The sequence below is a fragment of the Heptranchias perlo genome, chromosome 1, assembly GCF_035084215.1.
Source record: "Heptranchias perlo isolate sHepPer1 chromosome 1, sHepPer1.hap1, whole genome shotgun sequence".
NCBI lineage: Eukaryota > Metazoa > Chordata > Chondrichthyes > Hexanchiformes > Hexanchidae > Heptranchias > Heptranchias perlo.
The window spans coordinates 185,062,838-185,079,353 of record NC_090325.1 but is presented as its reverse complement, the minus strand read 5'-3'; the positions used below and the strand labels follow the sequence as shown (position 1 = coordinate 185,079,353).

General features: G+C 44.5%; 1 protein-coding gene across 3 annotated transcripts in view; it reads right to left on the bottom strand.

Annotated features, from left to right (window-relative positions):
* The window catches only part of LOC137329207 (PH and SEC7 domain-containing protein 3-like), a 333,226-nt gene that overhangs the window by 254,776 nt on the left and 61,934 nt on the right, over nucleotides 1-16,516 (bottom strand). The window contains exon 1 of one of the 3 annotated variants that reach the window (XM_067994402.1): nucleotides 1,346-2,731. The exons of the other annotated variants lie outside the window; for them this stretch is intronic. The gene's annotated coding sequence lies outside the window, so the exon portion shown is untranslated. Of the gene's footprint in view, nucleotides 1-1,345; nucleotides 2,732-16,516 lie in introns of those variants that run through there. 3 annotated transcript variants of the gene reach the window in all.

Sequence of the window (16,516 nt, the reverse complement as noted above, 5' to 3'; positions counted from 1 at the left end):
TGCAGTGCCAAAACTGAACGCAGTACTCTAAATGGGATCTAACCAGAGCTTTATATAACTAACATGATTTCCAACCGTTTGTATTCCAGCCCCCTTGAGATAAAGGCCATCATTCCATCAGCCTTTTTAATTAATTTTTGTACCTGTTCACTATTTTTTCACAGTAAGTTTAGTGCCCTTTAAGGGATCTCCTCCAAGTACCCACAGGGTTTGGATCAGTGACAACCCGATCACTTAATGCTCTGTAATCTACACTGAACTGTATACCATCATCTCCTTTATAAATGAGAACTGGGGATACTGACGGGCTCTTTGAAGGACATTTGCGTCTCAGACCAAAAATACACAATGTATACAGACTGGATCATTTAAAAGCAGCACGTACTATGTACAGTATAGAAATTATAGACAATCACTGAGCAATGTGCCTGCGATGCATAGTTCACAGTATAGAAGCTACAGATTCCCTCTACCCAATTTTCTCACCTTCTCCTCTCCCGAACGCATTGCCTCTCATCAACGTATGGCACCCTCCAGCACCTCATCCAGGTTCCCATTCTTCACGTTGAGCTGACACATTTTCAAGACAGCAGACTATTTAACTGTGTGGGGCATTATCGGCTGAGGCCATTTGAGCAAAGGTTACTGGACAGCAATAAAGAACAGGTGTTTGGATTATTTTTTCCCACTTTGGGCCAGCGGCCAAACATAACACCCCCATTACTGAGATCAGCTAACTCACCCCTGAGCAGGAATTGAACCTGGGACCTTTACAAATCATTAATGGGCACAGTCACATGGCTCTTGTATAGGTCAGATCCCAGGAGACTAGCATTCGACACCTGGCTTCCCACATTTACCTATTAAATCGATTCCCTTCTTCTGATGGCAGCATTGTAGCACCAGTTTTGTTTTCTACCGTGGCTCTAAATTCTGCCAGCAAACTGCGAGCACCAGTATTAAAATGCAACTAATGCGAGCAGCCTGTGAGCCTCCACTGAAATCAAGCCGGTGAATGCACGGGGATCTGCACACAAAGATAAATGTGTGACAGATGGAGTGAGGCACGCTTTGAACTGAAATAGACGAAAAATTAGGATTCGGCTGACAAATATTCCTTTCTCTCACACACACACTATCTTTGTGCCTTTTCTTTTTCTTTCACTGAGAGCAACGTGGCGAGTAACAAATGCTCGGAGTAATGACATACATTGGCAACAGGAACAAAAGAGCGGAGAAATGTTTCTTTAGCAACACTTGGCAGTCAAAGCCCGATCAATTACCGAAGTGGAGGCATTAAAACAAATCAATAAATCATACAGTACACACAGCAAGTGTCTCTTACCCTATCATTGTCCTCGTCCCTTAGACTTCTGAGCTGGGCTGTGAGTGCTGGGGTGGCATTAGGCTTTCTCTCTCCCCCCTGTGCAGAGTATCGCTCTGTTTTTGCAGTGTCTACACTGAGTCTCTCTTCCTGTACACTGAGTATCTCTGTGCAACGAGTTTCTCTCTTTGCAGTGTCTCTCTCCCCTTTACACCCAGTCTGTGTGCGTGTCTCTCTGCACACTGTTCCTATCTGTACACTGAGTCTCTGTACATCTAGTCTATGTGGGGTGTGTGTCCCTGTACACCGAGTCTTTATCTCTCTCTCCCCCTGTACACCGAGTCTTTATCTCTCTCTCCCTGTACACCGAGTCTTTATCTCTCTCTCCCCCTGTACACCGAGTCTTTATCTCTCTCTCCCCCTGTACACCGAGTCTTTATCTCTCTCTCCCTGTACACCGAGTCTTTATCTCTCTCTCTCTCTCTCTCTCCCCCTGTACACCGAGTTTCACTCTGTCCAGTGTCTCTCTCCCCCTCCCTGTAACACCGAGTCTTTATCTCTCTCTCCCTGTACACCGAGTCTTTATCTCTCTCTCCCCCTGTACACCGAGTCTTTATCTCTCTCTCCCCCTGTACACCGAGTTTCACTCTGTCCAGTGTCTCTCTCCCCCTCCCTGTAACACCGAGTCTTTATCTCTCTCTCCCTGTACACCGAGTCTTTATCTCTCTCTCCCCCTGTACACCGAGTCTTTATCTCTCTCTCCCCCTGTACACCGAGTTTCACTCTGTCCAGTGTCTCTCTCCCCCTCCCTGTACACCGAGTCTTTATCTCTCTCTCCCCCTGTACACCGAGTCTTTATCTCTCTCCCCCTGTACACCGAGTTTCACTCTGTCCAGTGTCTCTCTCCCCCTCCCTGTACACCGAGTCTTTATCTCTCTCTCCCCCTGTACACCGAGTCTTTATCTCTCTCCCCCTGTACACCGAGTTTCACTCTGTCCAGTGTCTCTCTCCCCCTCCCTGTAACACCGAGTCTCTCGCTGGCTGTGCAGCGCTTGCTTTGTGTGTGTTGTGTGTGTCCCGCTCTCACTACCCGGGGCCGTGCCGCTGAGCGGAGGGTGCCCAGACCCCAGTTCTTACACACATAGCTGGCCTGCACACCCACTCCCCCAGCACACAGTGAAGGAAGGGCCGAGCCAGCCCCTGGGTGGAGGAGGAGGAGGTGGTGGGGGGCAGTCTACAGCGCCGAGGTCCCCGCCCCTCTACACACCGAGCCGGGAAGCCCGGCTCCCCCTCACCGTACACCTCTCCCTCCTAAAGCCGCCCTTCCTCATTAAAGGCGTTGCCTTCTACCTGCGTCTGTGAGCTCCGCTGCCCGCAAGGTGATGGGCGGATCGCGGGGAAGGTCTGGGCTCCGCCGCACCTTCACCTTCAGCAAAGGCACCACCTCCAGAACAGCGAGAGCCGGGGAATGGGGGGCTGGAACAGCAGTGAGGGACACTGATAATACTGGGAGATTCGGTAACACACATTTAGTAATACTGTCAGATTGAATAACACTGAGATTCAGCAACAGAGTTAGATAAATAACACTTTTAGATGCAGTGAAAGATTCAGGAACGCGTATATTCAATAACTATTAGATTAAGTAGCTGTGTCAGATTTGGTAACTGATTCAGTAACACAGTTAGATTCAACATCACAATTAGATTCCGTTAGATTCAAGGCAGAGCTTTTAAAAAGCTGTCCTTTGTCACGTTGGAAGACGGGTACAGTGAGAGCCACATGTAGATTAGATTAACTTTCTGAATCAGATAGAATTTACTATCTGCGTTTTTATCTGGTTTTACACCTCTCCCGGGAGATTACATGGTTTTCGGGTGGGGTGGGGAGTTGTGTGGGACAGGCTGGATAAATAAGAGGGTCTTTTTCCTGTCTGTCATTGTTGTATGTTAGTATGCTAACCCTTTCGATACAGTTAGGAATTCGACATTGTTTTCATAAATGTTTCGATATTTGAATTAATCAGCCAAGTGTAATATGAGTAACACATTCTATGCTTATAGTGTTTGAATTGTGTGGTATTGGTGAATTGAGGTTACACTGGATTTATTTTAAATCTGTTTTCTTTTATTCTAAAAAAGGCAACTGTCTTTGAAAAAATATTGAGCAAACTGTCATTTTGGACTGGCTGATATCACATCCACAGGTCATCGGTGCAAACACCTTTAAAGAGTTGGGAGACATCAGGGGCAATTTCAGAATTTTAAATGGGGGAAGAAAAGGGGCCTAACCATTAGCAAATGTTATTGGGCAGTGAGGAGAGGTTTGCCTAAACTCAGAATCCCTTTAACTTGTTTCTGGACAACAGCGACTTGTATTTGTACAGCACCTTTAATGCAATAAAACATCCCAAAGTGCTTCATCTATGAGAGAATTGATGGAAAAGGGTGCAAGAGAATTCAGAGAGTTGACCAAAAACTTAGTCAAAAAGATTTTGAGGCTTTTAAGGGCGGGGAGGGAACTAGCAAGGCAAAGGATGTTTCAAAGGATAGGAATTAGACAAGTGAAAGCTCTATCACCAAATGAGAAAGAAAGAACTTGCATTGATATAGTGCCTTTCATGATCTCAGCACATCCCACAAAGATCTTCACAGTCAATGAATGACTTTTGAAGTGTAGTTTCTGTTGGGAAATGCAGCAATCAATTTGCATACAGCAAGGTCCTGCAAACAGCAATGAGATAACTGACCAGATAATCCGGTGGTGTTGGTTGAGGGATAAATATTGGCCAGGACACTGGGGCAACTACCCTGCTCTTTTTCAAATAGTGCCATGGGATCTTTTATGTCCACCTGAGTGAGCAGACGGGGCCTTAGCTTAATGTCTCACCCGAAAGATGGCACCTCCGACAGTGCAGCACTCCTTCATTACTGCACTGAAGTGCCAGCCTAGATTATGTGCTCAAGTCTCTGGAGTGGGGCTTGAACCCATGACCTTCTGACTCAGAGGCAAGAGCCACGACTGACACCCTGGGATGCACAATATGCCAGAGTCAGAGGTCGGATGGGGCAAGGCCATGGAAGGATTTGTATATGAAAACAAGGATTTTCAATGAACTGCACTGGGAGATGGCAGCAAGATTACATAGATTCCATTCTAACAGGTGATAAGAGGTAATAATGTCAATAAACTCTCACAGATATCAGAAAACATAGAAGTAGGTGGGCACAAAGCGTGGAAATGTGTGCTGTTGTGATAGAGATAGCCATGGAGAAACAGCTTTACACCCAGTCCTGTTTATTGAGCTGCCTTCTCTGGAGATGTGTGTGTAATATTGACCTCTAACCTAATACAATAAACACAAATGTACTTCTCTTGTCACCATCCTTATGTTACTGCTTATACAGTAATTCAATAAGGCATTGCATTCCTATTTCCCAGGCGTTCTCTGCCAGGAAACATTTGCTAATGGGATCACATATCTGATTAAACAGTGGGTGAAAACATCATATCATTAAAAAAAAATTGTGTTGTTTCACATCAGGGGCTGAAAGTTGGAAATGTAATGTACTGAATTACCTCATAATTACCAAGTCTTATAAGTGGAGATAATTGCACACTTATCCGCATTACTGTGTTTAAAACTTTAAAACTGTTGGTTAGCAAAGACCTGTGAATGGACATTTTGTGTGGCACTCTCTAATGGGCTATCATGAACAGAGAGTGGTACCTGTCTGCTGTCAGACTGAAGGTCCAACATCCAGTCTTGGATGAGCCGTGATTAGGAAGACCAAAACCAATGTCTTTGGCTCCCAGCAAAAACTGGATCCTCTCCACCAACTCCACCCCCTCCTTGGCCACTGTCTCAGGCTGAATCAGACTGTTTGCAACCTTGGCATCCTCTTCAAACTTGAGCTGAGTTTCTGACTCCATATCCTCTCCACCATGAAGACTGCTTACTTCCACCTCTCTAACATCCTCCACCTCTGTTCCCACCTCAGTCCACCTGCCTTTGTCACCTCCAGACTCAATTACTGTAATGCTCTCCTGGCTGGCCTTCCATACTCCATCCCCTATAGGTTTTAGCTCATCCAAAACTCTGCTGCTCAGATCCTATTCCATGCAAACCCATCACCCCCATTCTCGCTGACCTACATTTGCTCCCAGTCCTCCAATGCCTCAAATTTAAAATTCTTATCCTTTCATTTAAATCCCTTCATTCTCTTGCCCTTCCCTATGCAGTCTTGAAAGCTCCAATTGTCATAGCATCCACAGCCTTTTAGGGGAGTGAGTTCCAAATTTTACTGAACTTTGTGTGAAAAAGTGCTTCCTGATTTCAGTCCTAAGTGGCCTAGCTCTAATTTTAAGATTATATCTCCTTGTTCTTGACATCTCAATCTCCTATACTTAAGGGAATACAAGCCAAGTTTATACAACCTATCCTCATAATTTAACCCTCTAAGCCCTGGTATCATTCTGGTGAATCTGCGCTGCACCCCCTCCAAGGCTAATATATTCCTCCTGAGGTGCAGTACTCAAGATGGGGGTCTGACCAAGGCTCTATACAACTGAAGCATAACTTCCTCCCTTTTGTATTCCAGCCCCCTTGAGACAAAGGCCAACATTTCTTTAGCCTTTTTGATTGCTTTTTGTTCCTGTCTACTAGCTCCCAAATCTCTTTGCTCCTCTACAGTTCCTATTTTCTCACCATTTAGAAAATATACCAATTTATCTTTCTTGAGTCCAAAGTGGCTGACCTCACACTTGCCTACGTTGAACTCCATTTGTCATAGTTTTTCCCACTCACTTAATCTGTCTATGTCCCTTTGTAACTTCCTGCTCCTGTCTGCATTACATACTGTCCCTCCTAACTTAGTGACATCTGCAAGCTTGGATATACAACTCTCTATTCCTTCATCCAAGTCATTAATAAATATGGTGAAAAGTTAAGGCCCCAGAACAGATCCTTGGGGAACATCACTTGTCACATCCTGTCAATCAGAGCATCTAGCCTTTATCCCCACTCTCTGTCTCCGACCTCCCAACCAATTTCCAACCCAAGTCAAAAGGCTACCTCCAGTTCCATGCACTCTCATTTTTGCTAATAATCTCTTGTGTGGAACCTTATCGAATGCCTTCTGGAAGACCATGTAGATAACATCCATAGATACTCCCTTATCTACCTTATTAATGGTCTCCTCAAAAAATTAAACTAGATTAATCAGACATGGCTTATACTTAAAAAAGCCACGTTGGTTCTCTCTGATCAGCTCATATTTGTTCAAGTGCTCCGTCACCCGATCCCGAATGACAGATTCTAGTAGCTTGCCAACAGCTGATGTTAAACTGACAGGCCTGTAATTACCTGGTTCCTCTCTCCCACCCTTCTTAAATGATGGAGTGACATTACCAAATTTCCAGGCAAAGGGCACAATTCCCAAATCAAGAGAGCTTTGAAGGATTATGACCAACCATTCTGCAATTCCCTCACCTATTTCTCGGTTGGAAACTATCAGGTCATGGAGATTTACCTATTTTAAGTCTCATGGTTTTCTCCATTACCATTTTATTACTAAGTTCCTCCGCTTGAATTATTTTTAGTTTCCCTCCTATCACTGGTATTTTATCCTCTTCCTCTACTGCAAAAACGGATACAAATTACTTGTTTAATAAATCTGCCATTACCTTGTTGTCTACTAGAATAAATGGTGTACAGAATGGAAGCTGTTTGAATCATTATCCAATTCAGGAGAAGCCAGCTATAATAATTGTTTCATTCAGTACTTAATTAGTGTGATGGTTAGAATGATCTCTTAAAATCATTTTTCAAGAGATTATACTTCAGACCACATATTGTTATGACCAGATCCCTTGTGGCATTGCTCACTACGAGTTAGAGCGCACACCAGGCTGAATTTTGAGGCCTCCTGCCTTGCAGAAACGGGGCGGTAATGCCCCGAAAATGGTGGGGAATGACCTGCCGCCCCTTTCCTGCTGTCGCTGCGACCAAAGCAGTGTTTCCCGGGGCCTACTGCTGGTCGGCCAGAGCGTTTCCCCGAGTCAGGCGGTAGTCCCATTTATAATGCAAATGAGGTCCTATGATGTACATAGGACCCCGATTGCCATTTTAGGAGAGAACTGGTCAGAGCATGCACCGGGTACACTCCGACCGGTTTAATTCCTCGCACCTATCGCTGGCATCCCAGCTGGACGACATTCCTGCTGGCTAGAGACCTCAAGACGCCTATTTGGCGTCCACAGCTCGCCAGTCATATTCAAATGAGGCCTAGGTGGAGTTGCCAACTCTGAGTGGACAGGTTTCATCACATGACCTCTCACCTCCATCTGCCCCAACCCCAAGCTCCCGCCATTGGCCGCTTGATATATCTGTTCTTGCAGCGCACTGCTTTCCCACGCCAAACAGAAAGCAAGCACAGTCTTTACTACCCGATTGGATAATTTTGACTGTCAGTCAAACAGCCTTTATTCCCATCGCCAATATTTTTATAACTAAAGTGTTCAAAGAGAATGAAAAAAAAAACACAATTTTTTTTAATGGCCCTATGATTTTTCTCCTGGACTGCTCTCAGCAACCCTAGGCCTGGGCCTCAAAGTCGCGGGGGCCTCTTCACACCCCCCCCAACCAAAAGTCAAAATTTACCCCACTGATTTATAACAATCGGGACGTCATGACACGTAACACCCAATGCATTTGCAGGAGCAAGGATTTTATTTTAAGCCATTTTTCTTGATTTTGACTGGTACCTCTTAAGCTCTAGTTTGCTGCTGTTTTACTTTGAGCCGAGCTTACAGGAAGTACAAGCTAACAGCAAGACTTTTAATATAGATGTGATTAATAAAAATAACTCACAACATGAGTATCAAACCGAATTCTGAATCCAAAGTGACCCAAATTCGGCTGGTATTTGGGAGGACAGGTTGTCCCTAAATACCTCAGGTTGACCCAATTTGGGAATGTTGAGGTTCTGTTAGTCGGTTCCTTTAAATTTACAGCATTTTCTTACCTGTCAGCTTGTGGACTGGGAGTGTCTGATTCTTGGTGGCACGACTGAAGTGAGGGCCTGGTTCTTTTGATAAACATTTGCAGAAATATTAAAAAAACATAACTTTTTGAAGTTGGGTGATTTACTGGGTTAGTGGCCACACGGAGACGCAAGGGACTCAAGTCAAAATGTCAGCAGTTCTTACATGTGACCCTTAGTCCCTTTGGCAATGCTAAGCACGGACAACAATTAGTGTTATTTAGACTTTTGTATCATGGTTTTCAAACTGATTTTAACTTTGGCAGGCTGAAATTTTAACATTCAGTCACGTTTGGAGTTTTGCCATAAGTCGTGAATTGTACATCACCAAAAAAGCCTTTGATGTGTATCTCTGGTACAATCGGGAAAAAAAACTGATCTCTGCATTTAAGAAGCACGGTGAGTAGTGGCCTCAAAGCAACATCAATCCCCGAATGTGACAACTTTACCCATGTGCATCGTTATCAGTAAAGATCTTGATTACACCGTCCATCAATCCTAACCATACTAATTCTAACGAGAAAACATTACAGGAACAAAAGAACATTAGGAACAGGAGTAGGCCATTCAGGCCCTCGAGCCTGTTCCGTCATTCAATTAGATCATGGCTGATCTGCACTTCAACTCGATTTACCAGCGTTTGCTCCATATCCCTTGATACCCTTACTTACCAAAAATCGAACAATCTCAGTCATCAAAGCTCCAATTGACCCCCAGCATCCAGAGCCTTTTGGGGGAGAGGGTTGCAGATTTGTACTACCCTATGTGTGAAAAAGTGCGTCCTGATTTTGCTCCTGAATGGCCCTTCTCTATTTTAAAGATTATGTTCCCTTGTTCTTGATTCCCCTACCAGAGGAAATAGTTTTTCCATATCTACCCTATCAAATTCTTTTAACATTTTAAACACCTCGATTAGATCACCCCTCAATCTTCTAGACTCAAGGGAATACAAGTCAAGTTTATGCAACCTGTTCTCATAATTTAACCCCCCGCAGCCATGTAATTTTTCTCTATCACCTTTGGACAATGTTTCCGTATACCCAGATACATCGTTCCCCCTTTGGGGAGGCTGGACCCATATGACGCACAATCAACCCACTAAACCAAACCTCCTCAGAAGGTATGTCAATATTCCTTTTTATTTATTTTTAATCACAAAGTGTGACATTTGCAAAGCAGCTCCACCTCCTAACAGCGAAGCACAGTGGGGTTGCAATTGGTCATAGGCAGTCGTGCGAAACCAGCAATAGCGAATCTGCAACCCCTTTTACACCTCGCCCGAGTTTCTTTTCCATTGAAGTCAATGAAGTGAAGAAAATCAGGCAGGGCGGAAAACGAGCCGCTGATTCGCTGTCGCTCCTTTTGCACTACAGCCCAATACCAATTTTACTCCCTCTGTGTCCACAGATTGACTAGGTTTCCGAAATGACTTGACTAGTGTTCTCATGGGCTTTATCTCAGTCTGTAGGATCATTCTCTTGTACCACTGCGAAATGTGCTTCTGGAACACAAGTCAGTTCCCCACAACCTCTGTCCCCTTGCCCACCACCAATGGAAACCATGCAGGGATGTGAGCAAAAGTGGGTTTTGGTTACAGAAGCTGCTAGACTGCGTCTAACAAGGCAGCCAGCCAGTTGTCCAATTGTGGAGCTGACATAATATCTGTAAGTGACTCCCACGTACACAAGATCCTCTGCTACACCTGACTGTGACAGAATCCACAAACTACACTCAGGAGGCTGCTGCTTCCCAATGGCCCAGCCCTCTATAACTTCATTGCACTCGCAATCCATGATAAGTACACTTGACATGACGTTGAAAGGAGCATTTTACCAGAATTCACAGTTGAAACCTTAGATTTATAAAATTTCCCTTTTGTTCAGTGAATTAAAGCCCCCAGTCATAACGTGCTATTCCATCTGCTTCTGCCCTGACCAAACTTTTACATTCTAACCTGTATTACACTGTAAAACCACCTTTACTGCCAATCCCCTTCCCCCATCCGAAACCACTAACTATTGCAGAGTACAGAATCCCAGGTGTGAACAGCCCCCTGGTACTTCCCTGAAATGACCATTCTTTATGTCTGATGAATGGACAATGAATGCACACAGGCAATTCGACTGTGGGCGGGAGCAGGAACCCAGCTGAACTTTACCCTCCCTAGCCCAGGGATGCTGGGACCAATTGTAATGCTCTAACTTCTAACTCAACACAAGGCCAGGGCTTCAAACCAGGATCTCCCTGCTCCAAATGGCTCAGCTATTCACTGATTGAAATCACTGATCCATCAAGGGAGCCCCTCAGTAACCTTGTAATGTTTAGATCTCAAAGGATATAAATAAGCTTGAATATTTTTCCTGTTTATAATACTGCTGCTTACACCGAGCACTGCTCTCTTACTGCATAGTTCTTATTCACTGCTAGCAGACATTCCCATGGGAAATGCAAAGACATTTCCTTCAAGGAATCTGTTAATGTATTCCCAATTGTAAGAAAGAGCATTGTAACATATAGAGATGTTTACTTTTGGTAGAAATTATCTAAATAGGCTCAATTTAATTTGTATTTGTGTTATGTTTACTTGGATCGAGAAATACATAGAAGTAATAACTCAAACAGGCCATTCGGCCTGGCCAGTCCGCATTGGTGTTCACCCTCCAACGAGCAGATAGTCCGAATCACATTTACCCAACCCCTTCATCCACCTATCCAATCTAATATGGAATTGTGACATAAGGGGTAATTTTAACCTAACTTGTTGGGCGGGAAATCCACGGGATCGAGTGGAACGCCAGTTATACACCCCGCCTAATATTACTGTCCATTGACTTCAATGGAGAGTAAATCGGGAGGGGTGTAAAACTCGCGTTACAACCGATCCTGTCAGTTTATCGATGGATGAAATAGATTAAAATTGCCCCCATAATTTCTATCTCAGCCACTAACCCTGGAAGTGAATTCCACATCCTCATAACTCTGTGTAAAGAAGCTAAATACCAGATATCTACTGCCAACTGACACATCTTACAAACCAATTTGCAGGGTATTCTCAGCTTCAAAAATGTATATATATAATACATTTGAAATCCTATGTCTGAGTGCAATACGTGTCAACTTTCCATTATAAATTGCTATACCCATATTTATAATGGGAATTTCCTATGTAAACGTGTCATGCTGTAATTACACCCTCCCACCAGTGGTGGCACTGTAAGACCCTGAATGGCAAATCCCAGCTACTCAGCCTTTAATGCAGAGAAACTCCTATGCTGCAATGAACTCTACCTCTCTGCTTCCCAAATTGGCGTATGTATACTATTTAATTACAAATAATAATATTAATAATAATATTGAAACATATAAGATTCTAAGAGGGCTTGACAGGGTAAATGCTGAGAGGATGTTTGCCCTGGCTGGAGAGTCTAGAACTAGGGGACATAGTCTCAGGATAAGGGGTCGGACATTTAGGACTGAGATGAGGAGGAATTTCTTCGCTCAGAGAGTCATGAATATTTGGAATTCTCTACCCCATAGGGCGATAGATGCTCAGTCGTTGAGTATATTCAAGACTGAGATCGATAGATTTTTGGACTCTAAGGGAATCAAGGGATATGGCGATCAGGCAGGAAAGTGGAGTTGAGGTCAAAGATCAGCCATGATCTTATTGAAAGGCGGAGTGGGCTCGAGGGGCCAAATGGCCTACGCCTGCTCCTATTTCTTATGTTCTTATGTTAATTCAAAGTCTTATAAAAAAATTAGGACAGAATGTATGACTTCAAAATGTTAATTAAATTATCTCTGGATGCCCTGGTCCAATTAACCCCATCATCTAACTCTTCTTCACTTAAAGATTATAATTGGTCTTGATTCCTTGCTGATATATTATATATATCTGTGTGTGTATATTTACATGTATATACCTGTGTGTATGTATATGTATATGTATATGTATATATATCTGTGTGTGTACATTGTATTTTTATATGTATCTGTGTGTGTATATTTACATGTATATATTTGTGTGTGTTTATGTATATGCATATATATGTGTGTGCATATTTACATATATACATAGCTGTGTGCAGAGTAAAGCTCCCTCTGCTCAAAAAATGCCTTAACCTCAAACTCAGGAGTGTCACTGCGAACTGGGTTGGGACTGCCAAACTCATTTCACTTACAGACAGCAGAATGTGGTCTTATTTGAAACAAACACACATCGCACTAGGATTGCCAACCCTCCAGGATTGCCTTGGAGTCTCCAGGAATTAAAGACTAATCTCCAGTAGACTGTGGCAAGCAACCCAGCAGAAAAATCATTGGGGCATAAAAAAAAATTGCTTTGAACATTTGTTTACTAATTTAAAAAAATATTGGAGTTGGAAAAAATGCTTGTTTGACTGACAGTCAGGAATCATCCTATACTCTCTGGAGTTTAGAAGAATGAGAGATGATCTCATTGAAACATATAAGATTCTGAGGGAGCTTGACAGGGTATATGCTGTGAGGCTGTTTCCCCTAGCTGGAGAGTCTAGAACTAGGGGGCATAGACACAGGATAAGGGGTCAGGCATTTAGAACTGAGATGAGGAGAAATTTCTTCACCCAAAGGGCTGTGAATCTTTGGAATTCTCCACCCCAGAGGACTGTGGATGCTCAGTCATTGAGTATATTCAAGACTGAGATCGATAGACTTTTGGACTCTAAGGGAATCAAGGGATATGGAGATCCGGCAAGAAAGTGGAGTTGAGGTCGAAGATCAGACACTTTTTATACTGAATGGTGGAGCAGGCTCGAGGGGCCATAAGGCCTACTCCTGCCCCTATTTCTTATGTTCTTATGTTCATCCAGTCAGGTAATGAAGAATCTATTCGCTTTCCAATTGGCGTGGGAAGGCAGTGCGCTGCGAGTATGGACATGTCGGGTGAACAATGGCGGGAGCATGGGGGCGGGGTGGTTGGAGGTGGGAGGTCATGTGATGACACCTCCAGGAATATGTCCAACCAGAAATGGCAAACTACAGCACAAAGAAGGAAAACTTGCAGGAATATCCTAAGTAAGTGCATGTCATGCAAGCTGTTCAAGGCCAAACCTTTAATCCGAGACAGCAGCACAAGCAATAGTCCACGTACGTGTAGCCAGTAAATTCGAAGTCAGTTTTTAAACTGAAGTCTACTGGAACTCCAAGGGTCTGAGTAAATCGGGTTAAAGTGAGCGAGAGAGACTGTAATGCACAGTGCCAACAGATGGATTGAATTACTGAGACAGCAGCCATTAGTATCGAATAATGCTGGAGCTACAGTCGTGTCCTGTCACCTTTTGACCTTCCACATTGTCAGCACCCCACACCGAGAATTCTAGACTTCCATCAAAAATGACAGCTGAACAGAAATGGAAAAAGCTGGATAAAACTTGGGCTGGGGTAAAAGGAATTGCTCATTTCTCAAATGAGCTTTGCAATCAGCTGAACTGTAACTGGAAGGATGTCTCCAGTCTAACCACGTCTTCCTGTCATTTCCTGACAGGCAACATAGAATTCCTTCCTTTGTACGAATTGATACCAAAACCCACAGGCTTGGCAAACATCAACGTTTCTGCTTTTCTGAAAGATATTCATGGTATGCTTTATCCAGACTTTTAATGGTATGCTCCTGTAGGCGACAACTCATCACTGGCGTTGTTCCACTGGCAGAGGCAGTCCTGTGCTATCTTAACCAACTGGCCAGTTATGGGGGAGCAACCCTCTCCCCACCCCGTGAATTGTTCCACTGCGCTGTTTGTCGGCACCCCCTGTTTCTTCAGTGAAAATCTGTAAGGATCCCACGCCCTTTTGGGGGAGCCAATCCGTCCCTACGTGGGAGCCTGAACGGCGAGTGCTTTCACATGTCCTGACCATGGAGCCCATCACTGCTGAGCCTGACCCTGCCCTCCACCAACAACCAGCCGTTCACACTTCCAGCAGTGAGCAGGAGTGATAAGCCTGACTGATTCTCCCCATTCCATGGCCCAAGGAAGTAAAGGCTGATTGTTGCACTCCTTGGCTGAGATCAGCTACACACCAGCACAGACCAAGGGAACTTCCTGGTGTGTATGGTTCAGTGCCACCCCATCAGGTACACATTTACTTACCATGTAACAGAAAAAGAAAGACTTGCATTTATATAGCGTCTTTCACGACCTCAGGACGTCCAAAAGCACTTTACAGCTAATTAAGTACTTTTGGTGTAGTCACTGTTGTAATGTAGGAAATGCGGCAGCCAATTTGCACACAGCAAGGTCGCACAAACAGCAATGTGGTAATGAACAGATAATCTGTTTTAGTAATGTTGGTTGAGGGATAAATATTGGCCAGAACATCGGGGAGAACTCCCCCGCTCTTCTTCAAATAGCGTCGTGGGATCTTTTATGTCCACCTGAGAGGGCAGATGGGGTCTCGGTTTAACATTTCATCCAACCGACAGTGCAGCGCTCCCTCAGTACTGCACTGAAGGTCAGCCTGAATTATGCGCTCACGTCTCTGCGTCTTCTGATTTTCTTCCATCTCCAGCTGCCAAGGTGGACAACTGCAGCTGGCAAAAGGTGGGGTGGAGAGGGAGGCAGGGCAGTGACAGCAGCAAGCTGCACCCATCTGCCTGACATAGCAAGCCAACGCTCTGCCACTACCATTTCAATCCATCTCAAGGCCAGGGGCGGACTGGCTATATGGGAAGTAGGGGGATTTCCTGAGTGCCCCCTATGAATGGTTCCATAGCACTGGACGGTTGGTGCCCTCTTGTGAGAATTCCAAAGATTTTTGCGCCCGTTCGGGGGAGCCTGCTCAGGAGGCACAGGTGAGTGGCTCAGGGAAGAATCCACCGACATTTTGTTTCTTCCTACTTGTCAGGAGGGTCTTGACCTCCTCCCGTCCCCTCCCCCAGAGACGCTGCTGCAATCAGGAGCTTACCACATGAGGAATCGCAAGTGAGGGAGTTTCTGACCTAGCAACCCACTGCGTGGAGCTCCAATGCACTGTCCATGAGTTTGAAGGGCATCTTATTTCTCCCTTGGATGGAGGCTCCAGCCATTCCCCTGCTGTAGCAGCCAGTGAGAAATGCTGCCCAATGAAGCCAGTGGGCTGGCCAAACAATTGCACGTTTTTGAAGTTTCCCATTGCCTCAGGGATGAAGATAGAGTCACGGAACTGGGTGGTAGCCAGCGGGGAAATCTAGTGCAAGCCATTTCCGAGTGGCCAAGAATACATTCAGATCCTTATCTACCTGTTAACTCAGCAAATTAGGAAAGTATTTTGGCAATGACCCAGAGTGATAATTCTGAAAACGAAGATCCAAGTCAAATGTAGTCTAACTGGTTCCATTTGGTTTGTAACACACGGAGCGGCCCAGCACGATTTTCCACGTTGTTTTTTTTTGTACTGTAGTTCTATTTAAAAGGTGCTTCTTTGTTACTGTGTGTGAAGCAGCAGGGAGAAGAGCTGGAATATCCATGTGGAAAATTTTTGTCAAGGGTTTTTGCAAGGCAATTAGGTTTATTGGACAAGTTGAGTCATGGCATGGAGTATTTGGCAAACAAACAAAAAACTGTTTTCCAAACACTTTTACTAAAGATGGTACCCCATTAACAGCTTAATGGATAACATTCTGTGCAAGCAGTGTACTGACAGTGTCAATGAAAGTATGTGGGAATAGAATTACATAGGATCTACAGCACAGAAACAGGCCATTCGGCCCAAGTGGCCTATGCCAGTGTTCATAATCTGTATGAGCCTCCTCCCGCTCTAATTACCTCTTCCCACCTGACCCCTGTTTCCCTCTATTCCTTTCTCCCTCATGTATGCATCAGTACTATATGCTTCAACCACTCCATGTGGCAGCAAGTTCCACATTCTAATCTTATTAAGATTTAATGTGCGCCGTTTGCAATTTTATCTCTGTATGGGTCATCCAGCACCACTTGTTATTCCCTGGATAGGTGTGCAGGCCGGCACAGGCCTAGGCCTTTTACAGTGACGCTCTGTGGCAGGTCAGGTTCAACTTGTCCTACTATTTTCTACCTCTCGCAATCAACAATCTTCCTCTAGCCTCCACTCAGAGCCTCCCTCTGATCATCTGGACAAGAATGTGAACTCGCCACGTGAGGGAACACCAAGCCTA